This window comes from Triturus cristatus, chromosome 7, assembly GCF_964204655.1.
Source record: "Triturus cristatus chromosome 7, aTriCri1.1, whole genome shotgun sequence".
Lineage (NCBI taxonomy): Eukaryota > Metazoa > Chordata > Amphibia > Caudata > Salamandridae > Triturus > Triturus cristatus.
Window position 1 is genome coordinate 1284113696 of NC_140590.1, and position 22957 is coordinate 1284136652.

The window sequence follows — 22957 nt, forward strand, 5'->3', positions numbered from 1 at the left end:
CAACATGCCATGTTTTATGATTTGTAGTGTGACCAGACCTTTTTTCCTGTGTCAGTGAAGGCATGAACTACTGACCCCTCTCTGGCATAGTTCCACTGTTGAAAGTTCTGCTGTTGTGTAAAACTTTGTGCTTACATCATGTATTCATGTTGAGTGCATGTGTGAATACTGTGAGAATATGACACATGTATAGTAGCAGGACTCTGTATATGTTATCCTGAATAATGAAGCCAGTGGGATCTATTTTGGACAACCTGGTTTCGCACGGCACAAGATGGAGGATGATGATAGCTTCTCCAGATTGAGGAAGTTTACTGCCCCTATTCCTGTGGCTAGAGGATGGAGATCGAGATACTAAGGTGAGTAGGATTCAGAGAGGAATACCTTTGACACATTTTATGTAGACTTTGTTAGCAGTGGGCTGCAGAGTAATTCTTTTTGAGCCCTGCCATTTGTTAGATGATAAGGGTGAAGGATGAGACTTCAGTTTCTGTTGTTCAGGGTGAGGAGGCTTAGGTTCCTAGGTAAGACTTGCACTTTTGTCTAGCCATGATTACCAATTCAGTGAGGCTGATGACAGGCAGGTGCATTAACCTCACACTTGATTTTGCACACAGCTAACTGCTATGAGAAGCATCACTTTACACAAAGGTTCATCTTCATCAAACAGCATTTGTAAAGTGCCGCACTGTCACCCATAGGGGCATCTGGGCGCTGTGTCTCCATCAAAGAGCCAGGTTTTGAGTCAGTGGCGTAACAAATGTTTAAGGGGCCCCCCTGCAAGGTACACAGAGGGGCCCCAGCTCCGGATTTAATCCGGAGCTCTCTAGTGTGAGTACAGTGCTGAGGGGGCCCCCAGCAGTTCGGCCCCCCCGCACTGCGGGGGATGCGGGGGCCTGTGTTACGCCCCTGTTTTGAGTCTCTTTCTGATGTCTGACAGCGAGGAGGTTGTATGGAGCTGGAGGGAAAGGTTGTTTCAGGTCTTGGCAGCGATGTAGGAGAAGGAGCGGACACCGCTGTGGCTGAGATGGATGGGGGGGCAAGGGTGAGTGAAGAGGAGCACCAGTGTGTCGAGGATGTGGAGGAAGTTCAGTCAATGGTTGAGGTAGACAGGTCCTAGGTCAATGAGGGCTCTGTAGGCGTGCATGAGGAACTTGAACTGGTATCTTTACTGGATGGGGAGCCAGTGGAGGTCTCTCGGGTGGTGGGTGATGTGGGTTTGTTTGGGGAGGTCCAGGATAAGTATGGCTGCAGCATTCTGGATGGTCTGGAGTCTTTTGAGGAGGTGGGTGGAGATGCCGGCATAGAGGGCGTTGCCGTAGTCTAGGCAGCTGTTGACGAGTGCCTGAGAGACAATCTTTCTGGTGTTGGTTGGAATCCATCTGAAGATTCTGCAGAGCATGCGGAGTGTGTGTAAGCAGGAGGAGGCGACTGCGTTACCTTGACATTTCATGGTCAGTTTGCTGCCGAGGATGATGCAGAGGTTGCATAGCCTTTGTCGATCGGTGTGGTTATGCGTCTGAGTTCTGCAGTCCACCAACTGAGTTCCCGTGCATGGGTGTTCTTCTCGAAGATCAGTACTTCAGTTTTGTCAGAGCTGAGCTGGAGGCAGTTGTCTCTCATCCATTCTGCTATGTTGGTCATGGCATTGCAGAAGTTGGTTTTGGCATTGGAGGGGTCATCGTGAAGGATGGATCAGATGAGTGTCACCTGTGTAGACGATTATGTTGAGTCCATGGGATCTGAAGAAGTTTGCGAGGGGGGTTATGTAGATGTTGAAAAGGGTGGGCCTGAGGGATGATCCTTGTGGTACGCCACATATGATGTCTTTAGGTGCGGAGGTGAAGGGAGGCCATCGGATGCTCTGTGGGCATCATGTGAGGAAGGTGGCGATCCACTTGAGGGTGTCTTGCTGTATGCCTATGTTGTGGAGTCTGTTGATGAGGGTGTTGTGGGAGACTGTGTTGAATGTCGCGGAGAGGTCGAGGAGGATCAGGGTCATGGTTACTCTGCTGTCGATGAGTATTCTGATGTCGTCTGTGGTGGCAATCTCCACTGTCTCAGTGCTGTGGTTGGTGCAGAATCCTAATTCAGAGGCAACCAGTAGGTGGTTTTGGCCAGGAATTCGGTGAGCAGCTGGTTGAAGGCTTTCTCAAGAACTTTGGCTGGGTAGCAGAGCTGGGAGATCGGACAGTAATTTTTTAGGTCATTGGGGTCAGCAGGGGCTTTCTTTAGGAGGGATCTGACATTTCTGTGTGTCCAACTGTTCAGGAAGGTTGCTGTGCAGGTGTTGAGGATGCTAGTGGGAAGTGTGCTGATTGGGTTCATTGCAAGGATGTTAAGGTGAGTGGGGGCAGGGGTTGCTGGGCACCCCGGAGTGGATAGAAGACATGATGTCTGAGGTGGTCAGAGCGGTGAGAGGTGACCAGGTGGTGATGGTTTGGCTGGAGTTCGCTGGTTAGTTGAGGTTGTCAGGGTCATGGGTGGTGGGTTGGATGTTAGAATTGCTGTAGATGCTGGTGATCTTGCTGTGGAAGTAGTCTGAGAGGGTGTCGCAGAGTTCTTGGGAGGGGTGGATGGTGTTCTCTATGGTTGTTGGGTTGGAGAATTCCTGGACTATTTTGAAGAGTTCCTAGTGTGGTTGGCTGCAAAGTCGATGCGGGTGGTGATAGCTGCTTTTTTGGCCTCTTTGATGTGCCGGTGATAGATGCTGAGGGTCATTTTGTTAGCTACTCTGTCGGCAGGGTTCTCGGTGGTGCACCTTTGTTTCTCCAGTTGGTGGCAGTTGCGCTTGGTAGCACTAAGTTCTGGGGTTTACCAATTGGCATGCTTGGAGATGTTGTTAGATTTTGTAGGTTTCAGTCGGGCAAATCTGTCGGTGCTGTCGGTGATCCAGACGGCAAAGTTTCGAATTGCCAGGTTGAGGTCTGTTGAGATTCAGGTTGGGAGGTGATAAGGGCCTGTGACCACTGAGTTTCAGTGACCTTGCTCCAGCTGGGGTGGGAGGATATCCACACCAGGTGATGCTGTGCTGGGCGTCGGTGATGGAGAAGTGTACGATGGTGTGGTTAGTCCAGGTGAGTTCTGTGGTGTGGCTGAATTTGATTCTGTCGCTGGAGGTGAAGATGGGGTCGAGTGTGTGTCCGTCTTTGTGAGTGGGTTCAGTGAATAGTTGGGGGAGAGCGATGTTGCTCAGGTTCTCCAGGAGGGCGATGGAGTTGGAATCATTAGGGTCATCGATGTGGAAGTTGAGGTCTCCGAGTAGAACATAGTGGTGAGAGTCTATTGCTAGGGGTGCGATGAGGTTGGAGATGCCACTTATCGTGGTCTTTGCATCTGTTTGTAGGAGGAAGTTGAGGTGTTCCATGAGAGGAGAGGGGTCGGCGTTGGCGATGGTGCATCTGATGGTTTCCTTGAAGATGATGGTGATGCCTCCGCCTTGTTTGTTGTCACGTTCACAGTGTATCAGCTTGTATCCTTCGGTAGTGGTGATATCAGGGTTTGGGGAGGAGTTGAGCTACATTTCGGTGATGAAGGCAACGTCCGTGGAGAGGGTGGTAATGATCTCCCAGATTTCGGTGGTGTGTCTGAAGAGTGAGGGGGCATTGAGCAGGATACAACTGAGTGGTTGCGTGGTGTTCTTGGTCTTAGGGACAGGTGCGGGTTCTTTCGTAGGTTGTGTCAAAGGAGAAGTGGCAGTGTTGGCAGGTTAACGGTCCAGTTATGGGTCCTGGGGAGGATGAGACACAGCTGTTGTTTTAGTGTCCGTGGTCCATGGCTAGGAGTTCCTTGGTGGTGTATTGTCTGGTGGTGAGAGGGCCAGGGGTCCTGGTGCTTGGCGTTATTCAACTGGTGTTGGGTTGGCAGCACCCCTGTTGCGCACCTCCTCTGCATGGTCGTGTGGTGGCCTCCATTAGTGGTCCTGGTAGGTGGGCCAAGTGCAGGTAGCACAGGGGCAGCAGGCAGTGCATGGCACGGACAGCAGGCAACACAGGGTCAGCAGGCGATGAAGGGATAGCAGGCAGCACAGGGGCAGCAGGCAGCACAGGGGTAGCAGGCAGCGCAGGGGCAGCAGGCAGCGCAGGGGCAGCAGACAATGCAGGGGCAGCAGGCAGCACAGGGACAGGCACAGCAGCAGGGTAGGGACAGCAGGGCCAGGGCAGGGGTAGCAGGCAATGCAGGGGCAGTAAGCCATGCAGGAGCAGGGACAGCAGGCAGTACAGGGGCAGCAGGCAGTGGAGGGGATAGGTGGAAACGCAGGGGCAGGGAAAGCGGGCAGTACAGGCAGAGTGAGAAGTGGCATTGTCTGCCGGTGAAGGGTCCCTTTGTGGATCGTGGGCAGCAGGAGTCGCAGCTGTTGTTTCGGCATCTGGGGTCCAGGTCCAGTAGTTTCTTGAAGGTGTATCATCGGGTGGGGAGAGGGCCAGGGGTCCTGGTGCTGGGTGTTATCCAACTGGTGTTGGGTTGGAAGCACCCATTGTGTGCGTTCACTGCATGGTCGTGTGGCTGCCTCCATTAGTGGTCCTGGTAGGTGGTCTAAGAGCAGGTAGTGCGGGGACAGCAGGCAACACAGGGATAGCAGGCAGCGCAGGGGCAGCAGGCAGCACAGGGACAGCAGGCAACGCAGGATTAGCAGGCAGTGCAGGGATAACAGGCAGCACAGGGACAGCAGGCAGTGCAGGGACAGCAGGCAGTGCAAGGACAGCAGGCAGCACAGGGACAGCAGGCAGCGCAGAGGCAGCTCAGGGACAGCAGGCAACACAGGGGCAGCAGGCAATGCAGGGGAAGCAGGCAACACAGGGGAAGCAGGCAGCGCAGGGACAGCAGGCTGCACGGGGCAGGGGGGTACAGAGGTTGTGTCTGGAGAGTGGCCTGAGAAGACCTCTTGAAGGAGAACCACCCCAATCAGGTTCTAAATCGTGACACAGTTGATCCACTTCCCTTGTCTTTAAATTGTATATATAAGTGGGAAACACAACCACCCTACTTTGATCCAGTCCCACTTTCTACTTGATTAAGGAAGGGAGGGCTCCACAGAGTACTCAAAGAGCTGCTGTGTAATCAGGGCTGATGTTGATCAGTCTCCCATAGGCAAAGGAAAATGACCTGAAGTGAAAACTTTCTGTTGAAAAGGAGATGATCTGTCTCAAGAACTTGGAATTCTGCTTGTCAAGTCAAGTAAAAAATAACTTTATTTGGCACTAAGACCACAAAAGTTTGACAAGCAGACAATAAATTTAAAAATATAAAAAATCCTTATTAATAAAAAAATCACATGTTAAATAGATACATCATCGGCAATAAAATTTCATATTGGATTAAAATTAAACCATAAGAAGTATTTCTCCTCCCCCCCCCCCCCCCCCCATTACTGTATTTCATAACGTTTTCTAATAACCATTGCAGTTTTAATAAAGTTTGACACAGCACTACAAATAGCAGGACTGGTCAGCGATTGCAGGTATCTGAACCCCTCAACATATGTACATGGACGAATGTTCTTTAGTAGTGGTGCCAAAAATCTTCTCCTTGTTTCCGTGTAAAGTGAGCAAAAACTAATAAAGTTCTGCGTGCTCTGGGTTGCCATGTTGTCACAGGGACTTGGAATGAGATTGTCCGTCCACCCAGATTGTCTAGGAAATATCACTAGAAAGTGCAGAGTGCCTAAGCGGAATCTTGTTAAAAAGAAACATGTCTGAATATTCGTACTGAAGAATAAGTAAAATTGCTGTTTAGGAGTAAAAAACACACAACTGAGACCTGTCGCCTCCAATTGAGTATAACGCAAAGTTGCCGAGGTGTAATGCGACTCTTTTATAATACCGTTAGCATTTGTGGGAATAATTTGAGTGTCAAAGTACTCGCCCAAACCAATCTCAAATAACCTCTCCCTCACAAAACGGAGCCAGGGAATCTTCAAAGACAGCTTATCTAAGTTAATACAGTCTTCAATAACCTCCCTCGAGAACAGTAACTCTTCAGACACCCATATTTTCGTCCATAAGAGCAGGGGGGCAATGCCAATGCGATCTTCTACATATTCCATCCCCAGTTCTTGATGGGGGAAAGAAGTGGCAGAGCTATTTGGAATAATCAATAATCTTTTTATAAACTTATATTCCACCACTTGTAACAGGTGATTTTTATGGTAGCCCCACAGTCCCGCCCCGTAAGACGCAACCGATAAACATTTTGCTTTATATAAAATAACAAGCTCAGGCCTGTAAGTTAGGCTTATGGCCTAACTTACAGGCAAACCTATACAGCCCCTCCACAACTCTACTTGTCTAGTGAGCTCTTGCCATGACCAAGGGTTCCCACTTCATCTCCTTATTGAACATATTCCCGAAATATGTGAAGGTTTCCACCTTTTCGATAACCTTGCTCCTTACAGTAAAGCTTCGGGTTTTAGTCTTTTTTGGATCACATACCATTACATAAGATTTTGAAAAGTTGACTTTCAGGTCAAGGGCCGACATAAAATCCGTAAAGGCGTCCAGTGATGTTTGTAAGCTATTGGCTGTTAAGGCCATGAGCACGGTATCATCCGCGTACGAAAGTAACGGAACTGGTTTACCTCTAATAAGGGAAAAATCTATTTTCTTTCCAAGTAAAAAGGCTTCCAAACCATTAGTATAAATCAGAAAAAGAAAGGAGCTAAAATGCACCCCTGTTGAATTCCTTCTGTAGAGACAATGGGCTAAGTCCTTTCTACCTCTGGGCCACATCTTATGGTGACGGAGGTGTTAGAATGGAGTCTTCATAAAAGCAGGATCAGTGCCTTTTCAAAGCCCATTTCTCGCATTAATGCCCACAATTTCTCCCTGTTAACGGTATCAAATGCACTGAACAAGTCCATGAAGGCAAGGTGGATAGAACCCCCCCTTGCCTTCATGTACTTGCCCATAATCAGGGACAAATTTAGGCATTGCTCTGTAGTGCCAATCCCCCTACGGAAACCACATTGGGTTTTTGAGATGATCCCCTTGTTAGTTGCCCAGGGCTCTAGTCGAGCCAGAATTACCTTACCCAGCACCTTGACAGTAGCATCGATAAGGGAAATCGGCCTGTAACAGGCGGGATCATTTCTATTCCTTTTTTTTAACACAGGTATGACAATGGCCTCTTTCCAGGATGCTGGCATTGGACCAATCACAACTGATTTAAAAACATTTGTCAGCAGAGGAGCCAAAAGATAAATGTTTATTTTGAATAGGTCTAATGGGACTCCATCTGGACCTGGGGCCTTCCTACTAATTCCTTTCGCTAACGCTTCTTCAACCTCTTCCACTGTAAATGAGGCACTGAGCTCAGCAGCTTGCGCAAGATCTATGGTAAAGTCCTCATTGCTCGCTGTAAGCTCCAGACCACTTGGGTTAAATATGGTCGCAAAATGGGATTCCCAGGTGTCTCCCAGAATCATTGAGTCCATCTTTTTCACTTCCTCCGTAAATTGTGGTCGATTAATAATGGCCCAGAAACTTTTGCTATGTTTAAGACCACTTGCTCTCTCCAAATCCTTCCATGCTAAACGCCTCAACTCCTCTTTTCTTTTATTGATGGTGCTTTTATATAGTCGTCTAGCATCTTTGATTTGCGCTCTATTACTAGGGGTAGATTGGAGGGCAATTTTTAGGTTCATGTGGGCTCTGGAGCATTTGGCATTAAACCATCATGTCTCTAGGTGCTGAATGGACCTAGGTGTGTTAGTCGATTAGCTACATTAGTGCAGATTCTTTCGAAGTTTTGAACAATCATGACAGAGGGAAAATCCTGTTGGAGGCACTCCATTATCAGATCATTGTTTGTTTTGACTATTTCACCCTCAAATTGTGGCGATGTTATCTCACCCCATGCTTATGCCCATCCATCCCCTACAGGTAACCATGGCAATTTTATTCTGCCTGGGAACGGGAAAGACTGCCTGAAACCCTCTAAAGACATTGAACTCTGATGCTACATTAACTCGTGAGACTTTTTGAGCAGTCTGCACTTGAGCCTAATCCTTGCTACACCCACAGAACAGGAGATATGGGAATAGCGGGATGCCGAGTAAAGCAGGACAGAGTACGGCTACCAAGAAAAGGTAGGAAGGGTAGTGACTCACTGTTAATGCACAGCTTATACCAAACCTATGCTAGTGAGATTGTGCAGTGTTTATTTCTGCTGTGCAATCAAAAGTACTGGCGTGGACCTCTCATTTTTGGGTTTGTGTTTGACTGTTGAGTTCTGAGCTACTTGCCCCCACATACCTCCCTGAGAAGCCTATGCCTGCTCGCCCTTGCTACACTGAGACTCACAAACAGAAAGGGCTGCACTTGGCTAGGTTTGCAGAGCCACAGTAGGACGAAGCCACATGACAACAGTGGCAAAGAATCTCACAACACAGCCAGAACCCAGAAGCCTCTGTCTGCCCTGTTACTTCCCGAACAGTCATGATCAGAACATGGTCCTGACAAGAGCATGCACCATATGGAGAAGGGAGAGAGTGAAGCACAGGTGAAGCATATACAAATATACAAATGTTGTCCAGAATGGATGTTCTGAAGATGCCAGCATTAATTCTCATAAGCATCTCATTCATTTCAGTTTCTGCTCAGCACATGTTGCATCTGCATCGTCACCTTGTGAGCTGTATGCGTTTCAATAGGTGGCAGGTTGCCCAAGAAAAACCAAGGTAAGTTGAATGACAAAATTAACTACAAGTCAGTGCCACTTTGGTACGAGATCCATCCTGCGGGGTATCTTAGCCCCTGCCTCCATGGATTACCAGAAGACCTCTGAGGCTGATGCATAGTGAAAGCCATCATGTGCAAGTGTTAATAGTCATAGGTCCTCAGTTCCACTAGACATTCTCTAGGGATAGCTCAGCTGAAGCTCTTTTATGTACAATGCACTGAGTGGGCTTTGGGTCAGCCTCTTCAGGCATAGCTTGCAACATATGCCTTTCACATTTAGGATCAGTAAACATCAGCTACTGTAGGTTTCACACTTTAATGTATCTTGTTGCCTAGCGTATAGGTAAAAAGAAGGAGCACTGAAAGTCCTGTATGCAGATTTGAATTGTCTCCCTGTGATTGGATGTTTACTTGTGTCACTAAAACAGCTTAGAATGGTGCCCTTCATTAAATACCACATTAGCAGCTGTGGGCGAGGAAGGCAAGTCTAACACTCTTACACAATCAGTCAAGCTTTTCACAATTTTTGTATAAGCAGCAATAAATGACGGGACACTGTAAAAATATTTGCCATAATGGAGCTCTGTTCATGTGACCCTTTTTCTCTAAATTGCCCTCAATAGGGGTCACATTGCAGGAAGATGAAAGCCTTGTATCACAAACTAGAGAGGGCCGAAGATATCTTATTTAAGTAGATGCAATGTGGGCCGATTGCAGGAACTAAACGGTAAAGCTGTAATACTTGGGCAGCACTGGGAAGAAACAGGCTTAGTCCTACCTTTGTTTTCACAAGTGATGGTCTGCAAGAGTCCGATAAAAGGACTGCCCATACATTCTTTATTTACCTTCCGGTCTACCGGCACCCGTTCTTCTATTCACATGAACCATAATGAAAGTAAAAGAAGGCCTCTGTCAAGAGATACAGCCTCTTCCTACCGCTGCACTTCGAATTCTGTTCTCCCCAAGAACAGCTGTTACAAAAGCAGCTGACATCTGCTCAGAGGTAGCAGGTCCTGCCCTGACCTGCCAAGGGCGCTCTCACTTCCCACTCCTGCTGTTTATAGGTAAGCCATAGTGAGTTCCCCATCAGTGGTTCGCAGGCAGGCCCGCTCCAGAATTCTGGATCTGGGAGGGCCATGAAGAAGCATGGGCGGGCATCAGGGTGCAAGGGGGAACGAGCAAAAAAGAAAAGAGCGGGTTCTATAACATCTGCTGCTGTAGACATTGACAAAGTGCCGGAAAAGCGAAGTACACCGCGATGCGAGCGGAATAGGGGGCCCGGTACGTGCCGTCCCCCCCCCAGCCCCCCGTATGTACGCGCCGTACCCCCAGCCCCCCGCGGATGGACGTGCCGTACCCCTAGCCCCCCCGTGGAAGGACGCGCCGTACCCCCAGCCCCCCCGCGGGGTCCGCGCCGTACATACACGGGTGGGGGTCCGCACCGTACATACACGGGTGGGGTTCCACGCCATACATACACGGGTGGGGGTACGCGCCGTACATACACGGGTGGGGGTCCACACCGTACCTACGGGGGTGGGGGTACGCGCCGTACATACATGGGTGGGGGTCCGCGCCGTACATACACGGGTGGGGGTCCGTGCCGTACATACACGGGTGGGGGTCCGCACCGTACCTACGGGGGGCTGGGGGGGTACGGCGCGTCCTTCCGTGGGGGGGCTGGGGGTACGGCGCGTTCTTCCACAGGGGGCTGGGGGTACGGCGCATCCATACGCAGGGGGGCTGGGGGTACGGCGCGTCCTTCCGCGGGGGGCTGGGGGTACGGCACGTCCATCCGCGGGGGGCTGGGGGTACGGTGCGTCCATCCGCGGGGCTGGGGGGGGACGGCGCGTACATACGGGGGGCTGGGGGGGGGACGGCACGTACCGGGCCCCCTATTCCGCTCGCATCGCGGCGTACTTCGCTTTTCCGGCACTTTTTGGGTGCCGTAAAAATATTGCCGTCCGGACTGCTGTTGGTACGAATCGTACTTGCTGGGACGTAAAAACATGACTAACTCCATTCGGACGTCACGTCCGCGGTGTCCCGGATCACATTCGTATGTATTTTGCAGTCGGTCGGTGTTTTTTCCGACTCGTACGGAAATGGTGTTTCCGTACGAATCTTACTTGCAAGTTTGTATGGTGTTTTTACCGGGTACGAGTGGGACGGAGAAAACGCTCCGACCGACGGTTCGTACCCGGTTTTTCCAGGATCGGAATCGGCCCCTTTATGTTTCCACTGCAGCGATTTCAGAACACGTATTTCACAGGAATAACGCAGTCTATCAATTTTTTATTTCCAATAAATTGTGGAAATTATCCTTGCCATGTCAAATACAGATTTCAGCCCATGATACGTCTAGAAGGTATTAGTACACAAAAGCATACAAACGTTGCTTGTAGCAATGTATACTAGTGTTTTAAATGGCTATTTCCCAATTTTAAAAAATTTAATATAACAGAATACATACCAGATACGAGGGTCTCGAGTTCTGTTGACATTACAGACTATTCTGCTTGCCTCACGGTTTATTGTCATGTCACAAGAAACCCACATTGGCAATATAGAACTAGTGGTGCGCAGACTATAAACTTTACTCATGTAGTATCCAACCGCACATCCGGCTGCGGGAAACTGCATACTCTACTCTCACTCATGCCTGAGTGACACTAGGGAAACACAATAGTCACTAACCGACAAGATGCAGAGTTCCCTTTCCCAAATGTCAATAGTCCTGTGGCTATCAGCATGTGTTAGTCAAAATTGGTAAGTAATGGCTTGCACTCTGCATGCTTCTGACTCTGTGCAGTGGTAGAAAAGTTTCCTCTGCTGCACAGGCCCCCTTTTTTGCTCCTGATTATTGTTTCAATCTTTGCAACCAGGAGATTACAGAAAATTTACAAAATGCAAATTACAAAACTTCACAACTTCGCACACTGATCTAGAGGAACAATATACAGAGTGGCCCATTTTTTAATTCTTCAATACATTCAGACATATTGAGTTTGTAGTGCACAATATTGGAGTAGACCACTGTTAATAAACCCTTATAATCTTTGAATAAAGTTATACATAAAAAAAAAATGTGTAGCCTTCTTGGATACATGTGTAGCAAAACATGCTATATTTGGTGTACACTGAGCAAGGGTTTCATAGTCTGAAAGATGATCTTTTGAAGTCCATTTTAAGCACTATTCCTACACTGGTTTCTTCATAGAGACCTATCGCTTGGACTGTACTTCCCTGAAGCATGAAGCACCCCAAGGGTCATCTTTGAGCCCAACTGTATTCGTATAGAGCCTCACTGGGAGACACTGATCAGGTGGTCTGTCCAATCTTGTATGCTAGGCATTTGCAGACAGTACACACATCTTGGTGCTACCAGATGATTTTTTTGGCCTAAGGCCCCCTCTTCTTCCAAGCATGTCCACCACCTCTGGCAGATTGGACTTGCTGTCAGTTAGTATATTTAAATGCAACTGTAAGGTGATGCAGATGCCCGTCACAGGGGTGACCTCCTCCCCTTTCAATCAGGACCACTTCTTGGTGGCTCCCATCCTCTAGCTGCTACAACCGCTAGTGAAGCCATATGCCTAGGCAGTATGTTTGATTCAGGTTTAATCTTTACTTCCCACATAAGTGAACTGCCTCTACCCTTTTTCTCATCCTGACAATGTTAAGGAAAATGCCCAATTTCTTCATATTGATGGCAAGTGTCTTGTTATTCAAGTGGCTATCTAAAGTAGATTATAATATGGAAATACCATTTTAACTGGGCTTGCCCAAATCTTTGATCAATAAGATTTAGCTAGTCCAAAACAACACTATTTGATTACTGGTGGGTCTGAATCAACATCGTCATCGTTTGCGAAATGCATAGGCTCCTGGCCAACAGTATCTCTTTTGCAGTCTTTTGAATGATTTGCAAAGCCAACTATATATCTGCATAAAGGTATCTTCAGAAGGATTTTTTTCTTATACTAACATAAACTCTTATGTCTGCTACTTACATGTACCTGAATGTTTTGCATTTCAGATTACCTTGTTTGGGTGTCTACTTCTTCTGATGTAAAAGGGTGGTTTGTGGAACCTGCCCCATTCCTTCACTTTTAGATGGGAAGTTCATGTACCAAGTTATCCCATACCCATTCAAATTGAAATGAAATTAATGCATAGGTCACCTTAAAGCACACCTTTCTTAAATGTGTTTCTATCAAATTTCATAAAACCTGAGCTGTGCACATATACTTGATTCATGTGCAAATTAAAAAGGGGCAAAAACTTCTGCTTCAATTTGACTAAAACACTCTAAGGCCTTAATTACGAGTGCGTGGCGGTGGCAGTTCAGCCACCGATGCACTGGCAGTCCGACCGCCCCCTTAAAATTGTGCAGATGGGCCTCCCTAGGACCGCCACCAGGGAACCGCTGTTCCCTGGAGGTGGTGTGTCGGTCAGGAGGCTGCAATGTGCTTGGCAGTACCACCATGTTCCTGCCAAGCATATTACGAGTTTCCTCTCCGCCAGTGTTGTCATGGAGGTTCCTCCTCCATGTACACCATGGAAGAGAGGAAACAAAGGGAGCACTACAGGGCCCCCTGTGCCTCCTATGCTTGTGGATGCACACAGGGGAGCATAACATGTGCCCCCTGTGTGCATCCACAACAGTTCCTGCATGGCATGGACTTTCGAGTCCATGCCGTGCAAGAACCTTGTGACCTGTTCCCATTGCAGTGCTTTTTTCAAAGGCACCGCTGCCTTTGAACGTGGCACTGCCCTGGGACTGCCATGCCGCCTGCCAGACCACATTAAAGTCGTAATCTGGCGGGTGGGTGGATGGAGTCTTGGCGGTGTGGGAGCATGGCAATGGTGTACCGCCCACCCCTGCACCACCAAAATTCGTAATCAGGCCCTACATGTTTTCAGGACTTATGTGTATTGTGGGTGTTCACAGAAAAAATATATTTCTATTTAATGAGTAACCATTAATTTATATTCAATGAATATATTAAAAACATTATTTGGCCAATACTCTACAGCCCTATTACAAATTGAGGTTCTGCAAGTTCAGGACTAGAAACTAAAATCACCTCTGGCAGAAATGATCAAACCAGTCTAAAACTGCAGAAGATGACTGCTAGTACAAGGTAATGTGGCTTTGATAGTTGTGTCAAGGCAGCCCTCCCTTCTCTAAAAGCAGATTCACTAGCCTGTAGTCCACTGGGAAAATACTTCAGTGGAAAAATGCTCAACCTTATCTTGATTATCTGGACATTAAAGGTCTGGAACATGTGAAAAACTGAACCTTAACAAATGTACAATCACTCTAACGAACATACATTTGGATCAACAAGTGGACATTCATTCTAACCAATGTGCATTTCAACCAACAACTTTGATCTGAACCTATGATTGTACAATCCCAACAAAGAATGTATGTTTAGATCAAACAATATCTGCACAACATCACATAAACATGATTCAACTTAACATGTACTGAGTGAAATTGCCATAAATATTGCATGCTCAATCCCTCGACTACCTAGACATGGAAAGATAATTCCTTACTATGTGCCATCCAGCTCCACTAAATCACTGTTCACCCACCCAATGCATCAGGAGTTTCAGACTTGCTTTAATATAGCCTTATAGCCCGCTGTAGCGGGCTACACCAGCTATTAAAGGCCCGCTGCAGCGTTAAAGGCCCGAGCCGAAGGCGAGGGACTTTAACAAAGCAGCAGGACTTTAATAGCCGGTATAGCCCTGCTACGAAGGGCTATAAGGCTATTAGAACATTCTGCCACTAGAGGGCAGAATGTTCTAACAAATAAAACAAAGTCTTCAGGGAGCGCAAGGGGATTCAAATCCCCTCAGGCTCCCTGAAGCCTTTGTTCACAGCCAGAGCTGTGAACAAAGAAGCATTGGAATGTTGGAGCTCCGGGCTTATACCAGCCATTATAAGCCCGGAGCACTCCATTGTTTTCAATGGAGCTTCCAACATTGCAATGTTCTAATATGTTGTAACCTACACCCAGTAGCGGCTGCTACCGCACCTGGGTGGGGGTGAGGGGGACGATGAAAAAAGGAAAAAATGAACACTTACCTGGAACAGCCGGCCAACGCCTCTCCTCCGTCATCTTCCTTCTTCCTGCAGTTATGGCCGCAAGCAAGAAGCACCCAGGCTCTCTGGCTCCGCTGAGCTAATCACATCACTGCAATGCGATTGATCTGAGCCCCGTGGTTCGGCACTTAGACGGGGAATGAATGGCTGGACATGTTCCTCACCAGGCTGTATAATGCAGCCTGGTGCAGAAAATGCTCAGTGTACAGGACTGCACACTTAGGGAGTGTAAACCACTCCTCCCCTGCTCTGGCCAGCCCCGCCCCAGAGCCACTGACTGCAGTCGGAAAACTAAAAAGATAATAACAATAGTTTAAGGCTGCATGTAAAAAAAAAAAGATATATATTTCACTTTTTTTAGTCCTGTACAGCAAGTTAGGAATTACCTCAAAGCAGGAAGAAAACAAACCAAACCACCACTAAGCTACATATGTTCTAAATATATGTCCATTTTCGCTTAAGTACCCTGAAAGAAGAGCGTGTTGTCTATTCAGTTACAATGGGCCTGTACTACCACTGCTGTTCATTTGTGCTTAAAATGAACAGCTTCCATCCCTGCCGATTTCCCGCCTTCAACAAGGCCCAGTGATTGTATTCTAAATTGAAGCTCAGTAATTAGGCAGAGAAAGCTGATTGCAGGCCTCGCATGGAGCATTACAAACAAGAGCATACTGTGGCAGTCCAGTTGTGAAGGACCTTGGGTGGACCATGGGGCTCTTTTTGGAGGGCCTGGCCCATCCTTTAGAACCAGGCCTGTTCACAGGCAATGCCAGCTCTCATTGGTCTAAGCTATCTTTAGTGACTGAGATGAATTTAAGGATTGGCTTCGTCACGTTTTGTCTTCTTGCAGTAAACGCCATAAGTGTGACCAGACCTCGTGCCAGCTCCTCCTGCAACACTTCTCCTGTCCAGCTTGCTGTACACTACCCTCTGCTGCCTGCCTACCCGTTGTTCTCTGTTGGGCCTCCTCTGCTCGTTTCTTGCTCTGTTTTGGCCTATTTGCTCATTTTTCTGCCCACTGTTTTGCCTTTTCTGCTCGTTTTTCTGCCCTCTGTTTTGCCTTTTTGCTTGTCTTTCTGTCCTCTGTTTTGCCTCTGCTGCTAGTTTTTCTGCCCATTGTTTTGACTTTTTCTACTTGTTTCTTCCTGCCATTTACCTCCTCCCACCATCCAGCACCCATCCCTACCCCAGGACCTTCTTAAAGGAGGCTGAAACATGACCCCATTGAGCAGGTCCTTGTGCCAGCTCCCCTTGCAACAGTTCTCTTGTCCAGCTTGCCCATAGTTTGCTACCCTCTTCTGTCTGTCTACCTGCTGCCCTCTGGTGTGACTGGCAGCTTATTTCTTGCTCTGTTTTAGCCTTTTCTGCTTATATTTCTGCCCTGTTTTGCCTTTTTGATGCTCGTTTTTCTGCCCTCTGCTTTGTCTTTTTTTGCTTGTTTTTCTGCCCTCTGTTTTGCCTTTTCTGCATTGCTCGTTTTTCTGCCCTCTGCTTTGCCTTTTTCTGCTTATTTCTTCCCTCTTCCCGCGTTTCCTAAAGACCTGTCGCAGGTGGAGCTGGTACGGCGGAGACCTCATACCCCAGTACCCAGATACCCCCAGGGGTGACAGTGTAGCGCTCTACAAATGCTGATTGACTGACTGACTGATTGATTGATAGATAAGTCTAGGTGTGGCTTCCTTGATCAGTGTACCACAAGACTCAAACTGCATCTCACTGATGAAGATCTACGGGGCCAAAAGCAGGCCGAGATTGCTTGTTTTCCCTTTTAGAGGGGATGGGGCCTGACTTTTCAGTCTGGACTATACCTAAAAGCAGTAGAACAACCACAATTGCATATATCTGGTCTCTGTCAAGAGGGGCAGAGTGGGTGGGAAAATATGCACTGGAATGCGGCCTCGAATGAATGACCGCGGCTTACATTGATTTAATTAAAGCATTCTTTCCATCGCTTTGTTTTTGCAGTTCTCAAAAGGAAGCATTCTTTCAAAGAAAACATTCACAGAGAAGAAGTGATTCCAAAGGCTCTGTTCCCCTGCTGTTTTCACATTCCCTGTAAGAACAACCACTCTACATGAAGAATGTAATAACAAGCATTTGCAATGCAATAGGTCTCGCATTTGTGAAAGTGACAAATTAGTTTGGAGTGGAGTGGACGTATGTGGTGTAGTTTGGAATTATGTGGGCTGGATTGGAATTGTTAGTTGCTGAATTATATGTGGTGGAATTATGTGGATAGTAATTATGAGGTATTGAGTGTACTGGAATTATGTGCAGTGTGATTGTGTGTTATGGTGTGGAATTATATGGAATGGTATTTTATGTTGTGGAGTGGTATGTAGTGAAGTTTAATTATGTGGATGGGTTTTGAATTTTGTGGCATGCTGTGGAATTCTGTGGTGTGGATTGGATGTATGTGTTGTGCTGTGAGACTTTGTTGTTCAGTTACATTATATGGTTTATTATCAAATTATGTGGTGTGGAATGGAAATGTGTAGAGTTGAATTGTGTGGCATGGAAGTGTTTGGCGTCGAGTGAAATTATGCTTATTGGAATTATGTGGCATGGTGTGGAGTGTATTTGTGTGGATTGTGTTACCAAGTTTAAGAATGATGAAATGTAATTACAAAGAAATGCGGCAATCACACAAAATTAAAACACGTTGCTTCGACCAAAAAAATGTCAGAAATGCACAAACGTCTCTTTAATTTTAGACCTGAACAAGGAGGAGCTGCAAACAAAACATACATGTTTAACATGAGCAGGGAAAAAAAAATATTCCAAGACCAAACTTCAACACACTGGTGGAAACTTACCAGAAATGTGAAATGTAGTTGCTTTACGGTTTGAAATGAGCACATTTTGGAAAGCTTGTACGAGTAAGTCAGCAAGAGGAACCAACAGAGGAGGTGTGCTTTGACAAAAAAAGGAGAAGGATCAACATTACAAGCAAGGTAATGAAATGAGATAGACTGAGGTAGGGATGGTGGTGAGAAAGATGCAGAGGAAGGAGGAGAACCAGCATGTGGAGAACAGGGGGAAATTGAATCTTATTTTCAGACGTATTATGAAGAGATGTTAAATAAATGTTCTGTTTATTATAAAAGGTAGGGTCTGTGTTTTGTTCATGTGCGCGTGCCACGAAACACTACAGCTCAAACATAAGTAGCACTGCAGTTAGTGTGCACACATAACAGTACAGGACACCACAACACAGTATTGCACCCAGATTATGCAGACACACTGTTTGTATAGTAGCCAGAGTAAACACACACTGGAACTGCAACCACAACCGACCCCTCCCCAACAGCAGCCATGGTCACTACTATTAGCACGGCAACCTTCCTGCTGACAACCAAAGGCACCGCTAGCACTGAAGACAGGGCAAACTCAACACAATAACAGGTACATGCTGATAAGATACAGTGCACTTGAGCTGACTGTAATTTCTCAGGCTCTGGATTGCATTTGTCTGTAGCGCCTGCACTGTAATTCCAAAGCAAACAAGCATTGGCATAGCCAATAGGTCTCGCCTTTGGGACCTTATAAGTGTTTGGCCATGCAACAGTTGCATAACTAAATACTTATAAGGTCCCAAAAACGAGACCTATTGGCTATGCCAAGCGGCTGTGCGGCCGCGAAAGTGATCGCGATAAAACATCAAAGCGGCCGTGCGGCCGCGAAAGTGAAAGTACTCACGTCAAGCATGTCGCGCGCGGCCACACACATGCACTGAAGGTCTAGGCTGGCCTGGTAGCACTTTTTGGAGCCCTCTCAAAAAGTCTCGCCAGACCAGCGCATGCGCTGGGTCAGGCGAGACCTAAAAACTATGTGTGTCCCTTACTCACTGGTAGCATGGGGTGCTGGGGAATGAGGGTCACTGCTTCACTGGGCGCTCCTGAACACAACCCTTTGGTAATACAACGACTGCACCAGCCTGCTCCAACCCCAATGTATCAGGTTTTGCGGTGGTAGGAAACGCCAGATTGGAGCTCCCTTAGGGGCACTCAGGCGAGGCCAGGAGAGAACAGAAATGGAAGTGGCTGAGAATGAATGAGGTGTGGGGAGATGAGAGGCTGCATGAGGAGAGCGAGTTGAGGAGAAGCAACACTGAACAGCGAATGGAGGGTAATGGGGGGGCAGAAGTTTTTACAGGGACTGACTTGAGGCTTATACATTCTCTGTTCACCTAACCAGCTTTCAAACAAGCAGTTTACATATCTGTTTTTTTCCGGATAGTGAAACTGAGGTACAGGTTTGTAAATTGATTTACCCAGAATCACACAGTTTGAAGGTGTTGAGAGATTTTAGTGAAACCTCAGTTCTCTGATCTCTTTGCTGGACATTTTATAACTTGATTATGTTCTTTATATAAAACCCCTCATTTGTAAATTAGTCTACAGCGAGAGCTGAAGCAGAGCCACGCAGAACACTGGAGTGGGCTTGTACCAGAGGTTCTGTGGAGTCTTTGAAACTGAGTCGGATTTTTTAATCTGCTGCTTGTGATTCCAAAACACATTGAGGCAGATTTATAAGCCCCTTGCGCCTCATTTACGCTGCCATCGCGTCACTTTTGTGACGCAGCGGCGGCGCAAATCCTGCGCCATGCTGCGGGGTATTTACTACGTGACACATCTGGCAGATGTGTCACGTTGTAAAGCCCTGCCCCACATGTAGGCGTTCCGGCACAGGAACGCCTCCTAAAAGTGGCTGAGTGAAATCTACAAGATTTCACTCAGTCACTTTTAAGGCCATGCTGCGTCAAAACCCTGCGCCTGCTTGAAGCAGGCGTAAGGATTGACGTAGCATGTAAGGGATAGGGCACACCCGAGCCTTGCTGGAGCTGCGTCGCGCTTGCGACGCAACTCCAGCAATGCGCCGCCTTTCCGACAGGAGATGCGTCACGCATCTGCCCATCCGAGTGCCCCGGTGCGCCGCATTGTAAATGCGGCGCATCAATGGTGGCACACGGGTGGGCAGATGCTTCGCAACTCTTCTGGCGCATCTCTGCTGATTAGCAGAGATGCGCCAGACATCATAAATCTGCCCCATTGTGGTAAATGACCTGTTACTTTTAAGTGAACGCCGGTAGGGTGTGTGAGAGGAACATTCTGTCGCTACAAAAGGCAACTACTTGTTTTCAGCAGGAAAGACAACAGGCTCATGGCAGATGTTCTGTCAAACGTCATCTGTAATTAAAATATAGTTTGCAAGCTTTGAAAGCTGCCAGCGTGATGAAGATGCATGGGTAAGGAATGCATTTATGCACAAGAGATCTTTCGGTGGTTGTTTACTGCAAGATTTTCTCTTATTGCAGTGTGGATGTAACAGCAGTAGAACAAATACGTGTAAGACGCTTGATCACCTTTCGCCTCCATCAGGATGAGTAAACAGCAGTAAAATAAAACACTAAAGAGATTGTGAGGTGCACGGGGGGCTTGTTGGCGTGGCTGCTAGGTGGCCAGTGAGGCAGGCACAGGGATGCCGGCAACCAGGCAGTCAGGATAGGGAGGTCTGAGCTGTCAGTGACAGCACAGAGCAGAGCAGAGCTATGACTAAGGAGAGACAGCTCATTTAAACAATCATTAATATAAAAGTTCACTAAAGTGCTGTAAAACACTAGAAATTAAGTAATAGCAGATCACTGCTAGTAGCCGAAAACACACTGAGAACACCCGCTTCCCAGAGACATCAGTAAAATGAGAAACAAAAGTGCCAAACCCTTCTGCAATGCATATTTTAAAATACCTTTATTTCCATTTGACAGCTGTCAGAGGCGCTTTCCTGCCCCAATACCACACCATGATAGCATGAGGCCCGTGGACATCTATCACCAACAGCAGTGCAAGTCAGCTGCTCCTTCTGGACTGTGCATCCCTGAGCCCTGCACCAGCTAACAGTGAGCTCAAGGCAGCAGAGTCTCTCTTACAATGCCTGCCCTCCTGCCATTCCAAACTGCTTAAAGGGACTGCAAGGAGGGGCGGCGCATGTGCCCTTCACAAAATGTGTTCTCTCTTTAGAACGTATGTCTACGAATACGAGACAGCCATGTTAGGTGTCAGAATCCCTCTCCGAATTACTAACCGTGCCCTATAGTGCGCATGGAGTAGTGAGCAGGACTTTGCTTGCCCAAGTTGGAGGTGAATCAACTTTGGAGTGTGGCTTTTTGGTATGATCGATTGCCAGCGTTGTGCTTGAAGTACCCTGCCGGGGAATAAAATACATGCTCGTTTAACCTGTACTGTGATAGAAAAGTTCACGCTCGCACAATGAAACCACCCACTGCCGTGATCCATTGCACCCACCCTTCCCCATGCGGAGCCAATGATAGACAAGCAAATGTAAAGCAGGACGGGCTAATGAAAGCAAAGGAAAGGCAGCAGGACGGCAAATAAAAACAAACTGCAACGGGAGGAAGACAACAATTATAAAAAAAAAGTTCACCCAAACAGGAGCTAAAGAAGGCAAGCATAAGTACACTGTATTAGTATCGTCATTGGCATCCCTCTGTACACCCCTCCAACCAATATACATTTCCCAATAATAAACAAACAACACAGACTGTTTGATTGGGTACAATTGCTGCAGGTTTATTACATACACCGTTATGTAATAGGTGGGTTATCTTACGGGTGATCCAAGGGCAGGCAACCAACTGGGCCGCCTGCCCGCCTGATGAGCCGGGCAGCACTGGGGCGAACCCCGCCTTTGCTGCCCTCCAAGTGATTCTCTTACAGGATCACGTGACCGTTGGTAACTTCTACTCACGCCCCTTCCCGGGGCAGAGCGTCGCATAGCAAACCCCCGGTTGTTCAGGCCCACAACCGCCCGAAGGACTAGCGGGGCGCCGACACGGCTTCCAGGACCCTCCCATGAGGATCCTCGGGTTTGGCTCTGGCACCCCCTATGGCGCCGCGCAGAGGTACCCTTGGTACCGGCCTGCTTCCAGATCGCCCTGTAACTCCGCCACAGCTCTGGAGGCGGCCACCGTCGCCACCAGAGCCCCCCACCAAAACAGCTATAGTCTTACCCGCAACCTCTCCTGTCTAGAGCCTCCTGCAAATCTAGATGAAAGAGAACCATCCCTACTGGTTTCCCTTAGCTTTCGATATCATGACGCACAGGAATATGAAGTATGTGACAATGAGCAAGGCTGCCCCCCAGCACTTACCCTGCATTCCTTATTCCTTATGGGAATTTTGCCAGCTCAGCTCCTTCTGTGGTGAAACCCTTTAGGAATACCCTCTTTGAGAATCTGTCTGATTTGCACAATGCGCACTGTCTGCAATACTAGCCCATTGTGCTTGACACCTTATTACCCCATTTGTTGGGATGGCAGCACACTGTGTTGGCTGACCGCGTCCACACCAAGCATGACTAATCTAGCTGACCGTGCAGGGCTTTTGAGCTTGACCGCAGGAACAGGATACTTAGTAAAGTGACTTAGGAAAGTAAGTGCACTGGGGTGCACTTACCTCCCCCTGTTGACAAAACAATTGCATAGACCCCTTTGGGAGCTAACCCTGGTGAACGTCTTATTGTTTTGAAATCTGGTTTGACCCTGTATGCATTATGCCCGCTATTGGCGACACCTCACGCTTTCATGTCATGACAACTTCTGCAGTGCACCTAGCTTGCTTAACTGCCATTGGGTCACAGATGCCAATGCCTGCTAAACTTCTCTGACCCTGGATGCTTAATCTCGTAACAGTGTCGGAATCACAGATTCCCAGTTTCATGTTAGCTGCAGTACAGTTTCAGTGGATCCGCTGGGAGATACCACAAACTGCATTGGTCATGAGAACATTAAGCAGCACCCAATGTTCACCTGGGCGTACCTCGAAATGATACTGGCTTTGCACAGCTGTAAGGCAAGAGACACACATCTTAAACCTGATTACCGGTTTTTGCCAATTGGCACCCTTTTGGTTGCAGCCCTGTTTGTAAAGCGCGCGTGCCCCCGGGGCACGATGTCACAGAACAGCCGGAGTCTGTTACCCACTCGCTGTTACTTATCTATCATCAACTGCCCTTACTTGGATTGAAAGAAAGCTGGATGCTTCCTAAGGACTGTAGAATTAATGCTCCAACCTAGTTTGATCCCCAAAACTTAGGGAAAACCCAAGTAGTAATCATGCCCTTCATGGTACATCTACCC

The 22957-nt window shown here is 47.7% G+C and overlaps 1 protein-coding gene across 6 annotated transcripts in view; it reads right to left on the bottom strand.

Annotated features, from left to right (window-relative positions):
- The window catches only part of LOC146811889 (sulfotransferase 1 family member D1-like), a 502151-nt gene that overhangs the window by 50229 nt on the left and 428965 nt on the right, over positions 1-22957 (bottom strand). For 3 of the 6 annotated variants that reach the window (XM_085618854.1, XM_085618850.1, XM_085618851.1), the window contains exon 2: positions 17616-17713. The exons of the other annotated variants lie outside the window; for them this stretch is intronic. The gene's annotated coding sequence lies outside the window, so the exon portion shown is untranslated. The remainder of the gene's footprint in view (positions 1-17615; positions 17714-22957) is intronic. 6 annotated transcript variants of the gene reach the window in all.